Here is a 14223-nt window from a genome sequence, read left to right on the forward strand (position 1 = left end):
GTAACAAACGTATGCATCATTATGTTTTATATTTCATCTAGAAAATTGGTGTCCGAATATGTGTTTTACACTTTCGTAATTTAAGCTGATGAAGGGTCGCAGTAAGATTAAGAAATGCTTACAGCGAAGGAGTAAAAAATCTTCCGTAAAGATTTGTAATACGCATTTATCTTCGTAAATAATTTTAAGGAATATCTATTCGAAGTCATTAATGTTAGTAAAAATTACTCTTTTAATTAACATTTGCACCAAGCAGTCCTTTGTGTTCTGACATGGATGGTAAATAAGCTTTGGTTTTTACTTTGTATATCCTATTAATACTTCCAAAAAGACGATAAAGGTATGGACATAAATGAACCAGGTACATAATTTTGAATTTAGCCGGAAAATCCGGCTGTTAAGATCTGATGTTGTCTGTCTCTCCATACACTCAGTGTTGAATTCTCTTCCAAGAACAGCTTGCACATTGAACAACAGAATAGAAAGTTTTGAAGAAATCTTTAATAACGTGAAAGATGTTATTGGAAAAGTCCAAATGGATAATTCTTCAGCTCTCTGAGGTTGTCCAGCGAAGTTCATTCGATGCCAGCTCAAACACAGCAGATCTAATTTGAAATTCAATTGATGGAAAAACTGACATCAGAATCAACAAATCGATTTACTTAAGTAAACCTAATTTCTCATGACGCATGAGTCGCTATGTGGAGATCTTACACTTTGTATTGCTGATAAGAATAGTGGAGTAAAAAGAGAATGGCTAATTAGATTCTTTCGACGCGATCTTTTTCGTTCTTCGCGGGCTAATTAAAAACAGCTCCTCGTAGGACAGAAAAATTATTAATGCCGGCACAAAGACGTAGCTGTCTGTTCTTTGTCAGTTGTTAATCTGAGAATCTACAAACATCTCTCTCATTGGACATAGATCATAAAAATTCCCCAAATAAAATGACAATGGAAAACTATGTCAATTTAAGTCTCTGCCTTCCTCCCTCCCTTCCCCCATCTCTCTCTCTCCCCTTCCCCTTTCCATTGGTCTAAGGTTCTTCACATTCCCCTTCATATTTACACACGATTTTAATTAATTTTAAAATGTGAAAACTAGAAAAATGTAAATATCGTTAGTTTTTTCTAGGTCTCATTCTCCGCGTGCGAAAGCAAAACAGTGTTCTTCGCATAGCATAGGGAACAACCGAAATATTATGTAGATATTAAGTGAACCCAGAACAATACTTTGTTAGTGTTGTTCTGTGTTCATGGGAATTTACTTGATCCTCAACTGACTGTTATTACAATCCCAATGCTCACTTTACAACGTACGTAAATATTACCACAATAGAAATCCTTTTGTGTACATTAAAGCATTAGTTCAGTGACCATACACTAGATAGCCAGAGCTGATTAACGGAACTCGTTCTGTGAAGTTTATCATGCGGTGCCTAAAAAGAAACTGGATAACGGACGTTAAGAATAGTTCAGACGAACTCTGGGCAAGTCTTGGAACATTCGATTTCACTTGCACGAGTTGTGACAGGAAACAGCTCCTCTTGTAAGTTTCACCTCTCCGGAATATTTCCCATGCTGTTCAAGTTGAAGAATTCGTTCCCATATCAATCCATTCTGAACTTCCTTTTTTCTAGATCGATGATGACCAGTTGCGGTGTCGAAATAGCGTCGCAAATATACTTCCAAAGTCGCACAATACTTTAAAACCCACTTCAATATAAACCATAAAACATCTACCAACTTTGAAGAGGAAATACGTGCTAAATCGAAACTCTCGTACCTCTACGCTGTTTGGGAAACAGCGTAGAGGTACGAGAAAATGATCTTGCTCCGGTGTATGCAATACGATTTATATTGCTGGTAAAATATTCGGAAAAACTTCGCAAACCAATTGTGCGCAGTCGTGTAGCTCTTCGGAGTAGCTCTTTCTTTCTCTCTTTTTCTCTCTTTGTCTTAAGTGCTCTTACTGAAATCGATTGCTGAACTCCCGTAATGGAGGCTTCGTGATACCCTACAACCTGGTTGCCAAATTTCAGAAGTTATTTTCCAGTTTCCTCTGTTTATTTTGGCCATTTTCCCTGTTGCACGATTGTGTTACATCGATTGCGGATTCGTCAAATTCGCAGGCCAAAAGGCAAAAGCGAGAGTTTTTAAAGTCGCAGATATCATCTCTACCCGTCGTTTAGTAATATTCGACTACTTCGACTGGTTTCCAAGCAGAGTGTGCGGCATTGAAATTATTTGTGCACAACGCATTAATTTCTCGAGGTGTGCGATGGCTGCTGAGAATGAGGAGTAGAGAATTTTGTAAAGGAAGGAAATGTTTTGTTCAACGAATGCGAAAGCAGAAATTCAGTATGGAGAAGAAGAAGAAGAAGAAGAAGAAGAAGAGGAAGAAGAAGGAAATATGCTTTCCACCATTAGAAAGAAAAAGGTGGTTCGAAACTGCATGAATGAATTGTAGGATGTGTGGGATGAATTGTAACTCAAGTTTATGAGCTGTTACTAAAATGGTTCCTAAAGATGAGCTTGTAGATTGATGTATGTTGATGAGATGTCCATTCGAATTCGCTCCGATTTCGGAAAAGCTCGAATCGTATGAAGCTACTCACAAAGGCTTAAATGAAAAGGTACTCAATTTCATATGCTGCACACAGCAAACAGCTTTCTCACACAATCAAACAGTTTTGTCTTCCATATAAGAAGCTTTCTCTTGGCTCTGTAATTCTCCGTATACTTACAAAAGGTGTTTTTATTTTCATAAGAACGTCTTCAACAGAGCGACACTGTGGCAAGCGATCATCACCACCTCATTAAACCCGAGATCTCCTTAAACAACGAGGTTGTAGTGTATCTCCTCAGATCTCATCCGATGATGATTAAACAAGACATCCTCGGGTTTCAGATCATTTCTTGCGTACAACCTGTGATTCCTAAAAATATCATCGGAATAGATTTATAAAATAATCTTTACTCTCATTTCTTTGAATGTTTTCTCACAAAATTATTAGCAGCGTCTTCAAATAGCTTCTTGAATTAAAGCAATGAAGGAATAACATTTTCTCTGCAAGAACTTCTCGGTATTGAAAAAAATTAACTTATTTGGAATTACAAACTAATTGTAATTGAAGGTGGAAATCGTACATCATCTTGTCATGGGTGATCCATCATTTAAAGGGTGCATTCGTTTTAAATGTTACCTCTTGGAAGGTAACTCCTCATTCTGGTCATCCACTCATTCCCATAGCAACCACGTTTCTGATAATCTTACGTACGATGTCTGAATGAGAAAGTCGAGAATTGCAATTAAAACTGAATGATGGATGTCCTGCACGGGAGATCTGTAAAGTAAGGAGATCAAGATGGTCCCCGTTGCTTGAGCAGGCCAGAAAGACGGAAATGCTTGGAAATTAACGTCGAATAATTAATCTGCATGATTCTAGCAAGCAGCGTGAGGCTCAGTTGTGATAACTGCTATCGAATATGCAGCATCTCAAAATTCACATTCTCAACAAACTTCTATTTTAATTTCAAGCAATTCAGATACTCCGGGAAATTTGCTGTTCGTTTAGTTCCCTAACAAAGCGTGTTCGAGATGCATCTTTGAGCAGGTTTCTTGCTGAAGGTCGTCTTGTTCCAAAGTTCAATCACTTCCACTGCGAGAGGTCGTTTTCACATTAGAAACAGCCCACTAGCATGAAGACACACATGACATTAGCGTTAAATGCGATTAGATATAGTAATCTAATCCGAATTCAGTAATTGGGATGATAACTTTGGGAATCCAGTGAATCAACTTGCTTTCAAAAAGAAAAATGAAAAAAGGAATTTGACTCGAAGAATCTTTAAACGGAGACCAAAAACTTTCTCTTACTTAACTTTCTAGAAATATTTTAATTAAATTTTTTTATTTTAATTTAACTTATAATTTTTAAGGGAACACCTAAAGTTATTTGCATAATGAACCCGCAATCGCGCATAAAACATGCAGATTGTGTGTTCAACTGCTTTTTATATTTAATATACACATGCATTGCTTACACTAATAAGTATTACTATTTTAATACCGTATGTTACCTACAGAGTCGAGTTTCTCGCCAAAATGGAGCAAACGTTTTTGATTTTTTTAAATAATTCTGCGTCTTCTCGCTACCGTTGATTTTCACTGCGGCTTTTCATGCGGAGCCAGACAATCCTTATTGAACGCACACACACACACACACACACACACACACACACACACACACACACACACACACACACACACACACACACACACACACACACACACACACACACACACACACACACTAGCATGAAGTACCCGAATTTAATTAGGATCAGTTCAAAATTTCATTCAGTTAGCTCCGCTGATCTTGAAGCTGGCTTTTCATTTGGAAGCCTATTTTCTATTCCCATCGTACTACGGGAAGAATATTTAAAAGGGATCGTTAGCTGAAGGTGAGGTAGCCCGTGTTATATGGAAATGAAGAGTCTTCCCACAGAAATGTTGAGTTTCTTGTTTTCGATATCATGCGAACCGCTCAGATATCATTTAGAAACCACGAGACAAGCAACTCATGGCTACAGTGTGGGTAATCTAAACCCGCAAAACATGATTCAATTGTAAATCCTCTTGTAACCGAGGCGAACTTCCGTTCACTTGTCTGCTATAAGTTGATTCGGTTATGCAAATCGTTCGGAAATTAACTGACCGGCTTCATTGAATTGCTGCCCAACTGTAAGTTGGGCAGTAATTCAATTCCCAGTTGCAATCAAACAAAACCTCATTACCGCATTTCGGTTTAACTCGACTGTACAAATTCGATTCCCCCTTCGCCCTTTTAAGCCTTCATAACTATGTTTAGTTAAAAAAATGCTTGCCATTCATGTGAGCAGCACATGCGTCAATTGCTGCAGCAATTCCGTGATTTTTTCTGTTTGGGATTATTTTTGTTACTTCGCAAAATTGATCTGTGGGGCACCGGATAATCCCGATTGTTCCACGCCTTGCATGTATTGTTTACTAGCGAGCGCACCCCGTGACAGGCAATCGATCATTTCCTGTTAGCAAATTTTGCGTGATTAATGGCCCCACCAGGAAATTTGTGCAGACATTCTGAAAAGACCAGCCATCGTCGAACCGAATACGTTGTACGAATCCGTTCACTTGAATTATAACCCTGTGAAACAAATGGCGCATTCAGGAGGCTGTACGAAGACCTTGAGCGCATTGTCTGTGTTCAATTCCTCCAGGTTGTTATGCGGGGAACTTGTCACATCCATCGACTGAGTCGCTATTGCAGCTCTAATTAGGGAGGCGAGGAGCGCATCCTTCGTTGACCAACTGGAACGGAGGAGTTGCATCATGCTCCAGCGAAGTACAGTTTCGTCCTTAAAACGAATTTTAAATCGGGACGGATTAAAGTTTCTTGTCTTCTGTCCTTCCCGATTGAAGAAGGGCTTAAAGCTGCCGTCCTAATTTACACATTTGATTTCTTACCACGAGACTCTGTTTATAATTCTTTACAGGTTCTCTGAAAAACGAAAGCAGAAATCTGGATGGACTAATTCTGAATCAGTCGTTCTATCCGTAGAGTGTGCAGATGTTAAAATCTGTGGTAGGTCAGATCAAGTAAATATGGGCAACGTCGTTAACGCTTCAATCGAAATGTAAGGAAAGTGTTTGAAAAAACGAGTTATGCAGGAGTCATGCTCTTTTTATACATGGGTTAAGATTAAATATACCGCGAATATTCACGTATTACGAGCACTTTACACAAAGTAAGGAACTAATGGCTAATGGCTGAATAAAAGTAATGGGACATACTTTCTACAAGAAAACTAAAGCAAGCGCCCATTCTATGTATTGCAGGAGGTGACTTTGCAGCGACACATCTGTGGTGGCTTGATTGGATTGACCCGTAACCGACGTGTTCTTATATACCAGTAATGTGTGCGACATCTTGGTAATGATTTTCAATCAGGAAAATTGTTACCAAGATTTTCAATCTTGGTAACAATTTTCAATCATTTAACCTGTACGACTTTCAAACGAAGTCGTACAGGTAAAATGTAAAGCATTCTGAACACTTAGGGATGCAATTATGCAACCGAAAGTGGGTGGCTGAAGATTGTTGGTGGAGGGATATTTGAAGAAATGAATCTAGAAGACTAGAGAATGATTATGCTGACAATTGGATCCATGTTTTCTCAATGGAAAGAAATTACTAATTTTCAATACCCTGCTTGTTAAAGAAAGTAATCAGTGTTTATTTGGCACTTTTAAAACGAGAATACCAGCAGTTCCTCAATTCTGTACATCGCTGTTTCTCAGACAGTTTCAGCAGAAATTAATGCACGCACACATACACTTTTCCCCTTCAAACACATTCTCTTGATCTCGGGCAGTAGGGATATCGTGCAGGTCAGTTCAGCTCATGCAAGATTGCCAAAATTTTAACTTCTTTTTTTCCGGTAGATGAAGACGTTGCTAAATATTCTGCACCGCTGTCATTTCGACACCAACAGCGGGTCCCGAATAGAGAATACTGTATAAGAGATATCTAATGTGTTCACTTGATGGGGGTTTGAAGCGTTTTGGCGAAGCTTGGATGAAGGAATTGCAAAGTGGCTAAAAGAAGGATATACAACTGGCACTCATTACGACTTGTTGCGTGACTTTTAGACAAACTGCGAGTCACTCGAATTGGTTTTACACGTTTTTATCTTGACTACTTTCATACCGATTGTCCACTTTTGTCCGAAAATTGCTCGTTCCTTCTTTTATGTTATCGTTTCCCCATAAGGTATTATTTTTAACTTTCTATTTCGAACGTGCTTTCCTATCTTAGTTTATTTTTAGGTTTTATACATTTTCAATTCTAGGATATCATGAATTACTTTTTATGTCTTCGATTACTCGTTATCTTATACTTGGGTTTTTACTTTTCACCTTTAAAAGTTTTGTCGTGAGTTTTATCTGTTACTTCTATAATTAGATTTTCACGTATTATTTCTATTTCCTGAACTTTAATCACGAACCTTTATACTTATCGGTTTTTATCGCTGCTTGGTTGTTATGCATTCCTCTTTCATCTTACCTTATATTCCAAGTTTATTCATTACTCCTTCATATCTCTAAGTTATGTTATTACCTTTTACCCGAACGATTTCTCCTATTTTAAAACTAACTATGCTGTTTCCGTACCGATGTACGGAATTTACTCTTCCCACAAAGAGTCCGTTGTATTGTTATTTTTGCTAATCGCTGTAGTGAATACATCGCTTCGCGAATATAATTTCAACCACATTTCGTGATTAAATCATAAATCACAACATAAACAGCTGTTTAAACTAAATGAGCAACAAGAACGTCAGTTTCAAGACCACTCAGTTTAAAACATTTTTTCTGTTTCGTAGACGTCTCAGAAATTCGAAACCTAACACACATCAATAAACAAAATAATAAATAAAACAGAACTTAACGCTGAAAAACAAGTTAGAAGAAAACTGGCAATTTACAGACGACGCAAGCCCCCTTTGAGTTGGGTGCTTTGGCTGTAATTCCAAACATCCACAAATTGCGGAAGACTCATTCTTTGTGCGGAATTAAATCGCATTCTCAATAAACACAATCTGATTTTTAAGCTCCCCCTTATTGGATACTTTTTTTTGATCAGACCTCTTCTCATAAACGCGCGCGCGGATGCACCATACACAACCATCTGCACACAACGTGGCAAAGTCAGATCGAGTTTCTCGCACAAATCTTAGCATTCCCGAAATAACAATTCTTATTTTTCGCTTTTCAGGTCATTTAAAAGCGCTCGCATGGACATTTGCCCTGAGAGGAGTGTTTTAACTTCCTTCTTAACGCTGGTGACAGTTCCAAACCGTCAAAGTCATTTCGATTACTTCGAGTACCCACATGACATCTTGACTAAGAATGTGCTGACGGCGGAAGTCAATATCTGAACGTATCTGAAGTGAGGTTTTCCATTAACGACACGGCAGTTATCTGCATCATCCCATCAGGCGTCGGAAGAACTTCACATTTAAAATCTCTGTGAGGTTCTCGTCTGCTGACGGTCCAATCTGGAAGTGTTTATTACGCGTGGAGATTTAGTATCCTTCTAATTTCTGAGGTGCGAAAGTGGGTTCTCAATAAAACGAACACCTTGATTAGCTTTTATCCAACCAGACAAAATCAACGTTTATTATCCATTAGATATCTCCATGGTAACAGTGGATTATAATGACGTAAACAAGAGAGGAAACTTGTTCCTTCTTCTCACCCACTAAACGATGGAGAAGGACAAAAATTTTCCCAACAAACTCGAAAGAAAAAAACGTTTGAATTTATTATTTTTAATATTTGCATCGCTGTGACAAGAATTGGGTAACAGACGATATAACAAGTGAGTTGCATACATTTCAGGCGTACAAATAATAATAAAAAAAATTACCTACTTCAGAAACCAACCCTCTTCTTAGAGCCCAAACACGAAACCTTTCCAAGTCACTTCAGACCTCTTAGATTTCAGTATTCATCCAAGATTCGTTGCCCAAGATGCGATGATTCAAATCGCTCATCAAAATCCCAATGTTGGAACAAGGATTATTCTTGGAAAAATGCAAACTTGAATATTTCTATCATGGAATACTTAGCATTACCGGCAAACATCCGCAAGATCTTACTGAGAGAAGATTTTTTGTGTTGTTGCGTGCTATGCAAAAGCTTTGGCCACAGCAAAGTGAAATTGAAATAATTTCAGTTTTGGAATCGTTTAAATTCAACTGCAAATCATTTTCATTGAATTTCAAAATGTTACTAAATACGGATCCTCCTTCTATCATTTAATCTCAACGAACTCCATTGGTTGAAAAGACTCGACTTCGAATCCCATCTATGAGCTGACGGACCTTTACCAAGGATTTTAAATCGCAGGTGAGTTAGAAAATCCTCTATAAGGTAGGGGAGGATTTTTTTATCTCTCAAATTAAAGCAAACCAGCCCTTTGAACACACATATACGGACATCGGACATAGGATAGTACAGAAAAAGGAAGGAAACTCAACGGAATCCAATTTGTTCTAAGATAATTTCCTAGTTTGCTAGGAATTACTATCCTACCAACCATTAGGTTGAGGATAAACACACATACACTTAAAAACTGCACACCATTAACAGTGAAGCCTAAATTTAGCTATTCTGTAATATTCTCCGGTTAAGTAACGTTACATTTACGATAGTATATGCTACTTTATTTAGCCATATCGGCGTACTTATCTTAAGGGTTGATTCCAAGTGTAATCCTATTTGGTGATAAATCGGACTTTATAAATGTTTCGCAATTGTGAACGGCATTACTTAATGTTGGGTTTTCCCTGTGCGTGTGTGCCCACGTGCGTGTGTATTTTTAAAGAAAAAGAATTGAGAATTCCCATTCCGAATTCTCATTCATAGCCACTGGATTTTACATGATGTCTTAGAATGGTTTTCTTCAGCACGTAATGTTATGCATCCAACGAATTTCTATTCATCACCTTCTTACTTGATTTTCCCCCACCGTTCTGTCCATTTATTTTGTGTGAATGTGTTTACGTTTGTTTCTCAGTCTTGGCTAAAACGTCTGTCTTGTATGTTCTGAAATCTTTCTCTTAAAGCACATCGGAGATTACCGCCATGTACGACGAAAGTAAATCCCCGTTCTTTCGTCCAGCTTCTTTCAGGAGATTTTGGCAGTTGCTGGAAACTCCGAATCCCAAATGTGAATTTCGGAAGCGAACTATGCTTCCTCGCGATACGACTGCCAACCGATTAGCCTGAACACAAACCTCTCTCTCTCTCTCTCTCTCTCTCTCTCTCCATCCTCTTTGAATCGATTTAAGCTATTGGCAAACTCGCCAGCGCCTGCGAAACAAGAGTGAAGCCCCCTGTTTACTCCATCGGCTCGATTGGTTACAGCTTAACGACAGCCGTCAAATCCACCATGGCTGTTCGCACTGACAGTGCTGATAAGGACAAAAATGTGCACCCCTCCCTTGAAGAGAAGCGATTATTTATTGATTCTGAACACCCCCCCCCACACACACACAAAGGAGGGGTTTATTTTTTTTTAATTTACGGCCGAGAGAGAACTAAGTATATGAAGAAAGTATATTATGTCTGCGTAAGTTCGTTTATCCATTATAAACTGCGTAAATTCTTTTATCTATTTTTGTCTAATTTGCGGTATGGATAAAACAAGATTCCGCGAGGAATTTCTTCGATGAGACCGGCTAACTCACTTTCAGTTTAAAAGCTCCCATAAAGATTCTTTGCGTCCTAGAGTGGTTTAAAACCAGGATCTTTCCAGTCACAAAGAAAAGTAAATGTGATGCACATAAAACATCTGCTATTTGCTAAATTTGGCGTAGGTAACATTCGCAACTTTCTTAAACATTAGCCTTCCTTATGTGAACATTACCTAAGAACAGCCAGAGCGTGTTTTACCTTTCAGCTTCGCAGCTGACAATTCTTCGCGTAACGCGGGCAAGAAAGTATCATCCACTGAGACGCTAGTAAAATCATATGACAAAAGTGGCACATCTGATATCACGTGATTCTCACCCCCTCCCTGCAACATCAGAGACAAACATGCAAATGGCTAACAAACTCAGTTTGGGATTTTTAATAACGAACATATGAAGAGATGCTGTTGAAAAGGTCATGAAAACGAATTGCGAGAATTATGAGGAAGCAACATGAGGCAACAGCCAATTCATTATTGCAGCATAATGTTGTAGCCTCATAAAATAAAACGGTGCTGCAGCCATCCACAGAAGGGAATAAAACAAATCATAAGAAACATTTTTACCTGATGTTGCCGAGGGATAGGAAAACGAGCTGCTTTAGAAATCTAACAAATCCAGCTTAGCCTAAGTGTCTGAAATTTGACTCGGAAATGTGAAAGATTACTTCACAGTTGCTCTTGTGCAAGAGCATATAAATAAGGAAAACATGAACAAGGACTTGTAAATATCAGAGTGATGCAATGAAAGAATTCCTGTCAACGTGTGACAGTTTGTGCCATTTAAGGAAACAACACACTTGCACCAAGAACTCTGTACAAACGTTTGCACCCACAAATAAAAAGCATAAAAAGAGCTTTAATGAAACAAAGTCATCGGAAAATTTTAGAGAAGAAACTTTAAGTAATGCGACATTTAGAAATCAAAATCGGAGCACACTCGAGGGAGCTCTCATCATGCAGCGTGCGAGTGGAGATATTTTCATTAAAAAATGAGGATCTTTCTACCCAATCCACTCAAAATTGTGCTACCTTACAAGACAAAAAAGGGAAAAAATGATCAGTTTCTGTGCATTAAAATTGAAAAATATTCGTAAAACAAGACACGAAAATCAAGGGAAGAATAATGGAAATGTTTGCCAGTTCTGGTGATGGAAGAAAATGAATGAATAAATGACACCAAGGCACCTTTTCACTCGAGATGAAGATTACAGGTGTTACGGTTTAGGAAGAGATATTCGCATTCACGAATTAAACTGCATTTGAAGGCAACGCTGTGAGCGAGCGAACTGACTCCTCATTTTCATTAATACATTATATACTTCACAAATATTCCCTTACCTTAGAAGCGTTTCTGAAAGACAATACTGACAACATAAGACTAGTGGTAAGGAATCGCTTTCAGTTCTTCCACCTTCAAATAAAACAAGCGGTGGAATTAATGCACACTGAACGAGAATTAGTAGTAAAAGAAATTAACAATAAATCGGAACAGAATGTTTCTGTGCAGAAATAGTAAGTTTAGCTGTATGACTGCATTTATGATTGCAGTGTGTGATTGCCTATATTATGCAACCACACACACACCACAATCAAACCCATTTGGGTAAATCTACATACCGTCATCATGCAGGTTAAACAGAGAGAGAGAGAGAGAGAGAGAGAGAGAGAGAGAGAGAGAGAGAGAGAGAGAGAGAGATCTTTACAGTTCTATCACACTATTAATATGAAATGGGAAGCCGCATAAATTATCTGCAAAGGAGAATAATAAACAGAAAAAGTATCTTGGTTAAAAGAGAAATAGCTTCCACACCTATAAAACGCAAGTGTTTATGTGAAACCCCAATAGCAGCAAATGCATTTGTGCAGACTTTCGGGTAAACACTAATGTTACCACCCCTTATGCAGTGCAAAAGAGCAAACCTGATCTTCTGAGATCACAGAGATGCTGCCGTCTCCATTCGAAATGTCACCGAATAGCGTCAAATAACGAATCCAGAGAAACGTGAAAAGACAGTAGTAATCAATCACTGAGCCAAAGGCCTTCGAGTGTTTCTTTTATTCTGGCCATGGTGAATAAACTACGACTTGATAAGAGAAATCTTTCTTTCTGAGGTGAGCTAAAAGCAGAATCGCAAACACATTACGAGACAAGAAGTTTGAATCTTGTAATTGTAACGAAATTCCCCAACACCAACGCGCAGATAAATAGAACAATGCTTCGATTCCAATATGAATACGCGTGTTCTCCTGATCCCTTCCGATAGCGCGAATCTGCGTGTGTTTATGTGCTCATGCATACTCAACATGAGCAAGATGACAAAATGCGCGACTCATTTAGGGCTGCCGAAGACCCAGTAAAGCATATCCTCATATAAACCCAACACATGATAGCTGGTTCAAGACTCGGTCAACGTGAATCCAAGCAGTGTGATGTGAAACGAGTGCACACTTCTTGCATAATGACTGCTCGTGTTCAGATGTGAAGCATTATTATTTGTTGCGGTTGATCAGCATACCGTGATGATCTTCAGCAAGTTTTCTTAACTACTAATACGTTAAATAAATTAATAAATATTTCATCGGAAATAATTAAACTGAATTTAAACGACACTCATTGTAGAAAAGGGAATCGCTTTCTATAGGAATATGGGGTGTTGCATAGTGATATGCTATGAGACATATTAGAAATATAGAACTTTTATCTGTTCTATTATGCAACCATGTATGATTTTACATCATGATTCTACATTTATTAATACAAAAAAAAATGGAGAGCAGTTACGCCACTGAATCTAACAAATTTGTCCTCAAGTGAAAGTCCATCAGAATCTTCTTACAGAAGCAACGCATTTAAGAAAGAATTAGCAGGTATTATGCAAGAATTATTCAGAGCAAGACTAAGAGATTATGTACAATGATTACCTAATTTAGAATACTAAACACGTGAATAATATGCCACTTGACAAAGGAGTAATGAGCGACTGTTGGACTGTCGTAGGTCTTCGTTATATCCTCGTTCAGGCAGTCCAGTGTTTGGATCGTAAGATCGTCCAAAAATCTTTCTCAATACTTTTCTTTCAAATGCAAACACGTTCCAATTATCGCCATGTGTTGTTATCCTTCCAACTGTGGGTTAATATTGGGCGTCGAGTTTATCCTTTGGAATGTTTTGAGAGTATTCTGGATTTTAGATGTGTTAGTATTGCAGAATGTTCACTATTGCGTCTTCACAATTTTCTCCTTTTTTCTCTATCTTTCTCTCTCTCACACTTGGTGCATACCACTGCAGCTAATGATGTTGACTCTTAACACTTTTGTCTACAAAATAAAAATTATTCTTTGTCAAATATATTTGCTGCTTACTTGTGTGTGTCTTTTGTGACACCCTGCATTACGCTCCTCTGTTCTACGAGACACGTAGAAAGGGTCCGAAAGAATTGAACAAGTTAAAGGAGTCCGTAATTCCTTTGGTGTCAGCACTTCTTCAAGTCTCTTACATGAAGAGACTTAAAGAAGTTTATTCGCTTCCGATCACGATAATTAACTTCCTTTGATTACTCTGCTTTGTCTGCATTTAAAGACACTCCAATTAAGAAAGGAAAAGAAGGTGTTTCATTTATGTTTGTGGAGGATGAAAGAAGAAGAGGAGGCGAAGTGTTTGATTACAAGACATGCTACGTCTTGAACATCTTTTCAAAGAAATTTCTTTCGCTGAGGAATGAGAAAATTAGAACAAGTGAGAAATACATACAAAAATACAATAAATGATCTTTCTGAATTTTTTCTGAATGACAAATTGTCGTATTCTTGTAAATATTTTATTTATTAGTGAATTCATGAGACAAATGCATTGAGTGATGGCAGATAATTTTTGGTGTACCCCGTAGGACAGGACAGCACACTGGCTTCCTTCGATGGGACT

The sequence above is a fragment of the Typopeltis vanoorti genome, chromosome 2, assembly GCF_054136105.1.
Source record: "Typopeltis vanoorti isolate ZY-2024b chromosome 2, IOZ_Tvanoo_1.0, whole genome shotgun sequence".
Taxonomy (NCBI): domain Eukaryota; kingdom Metazoa; phylum Arthropoda; class Arachnida; order Uropygi; family Thelyphonidae; genus Typopeltis; species Typopeltis vanoorti.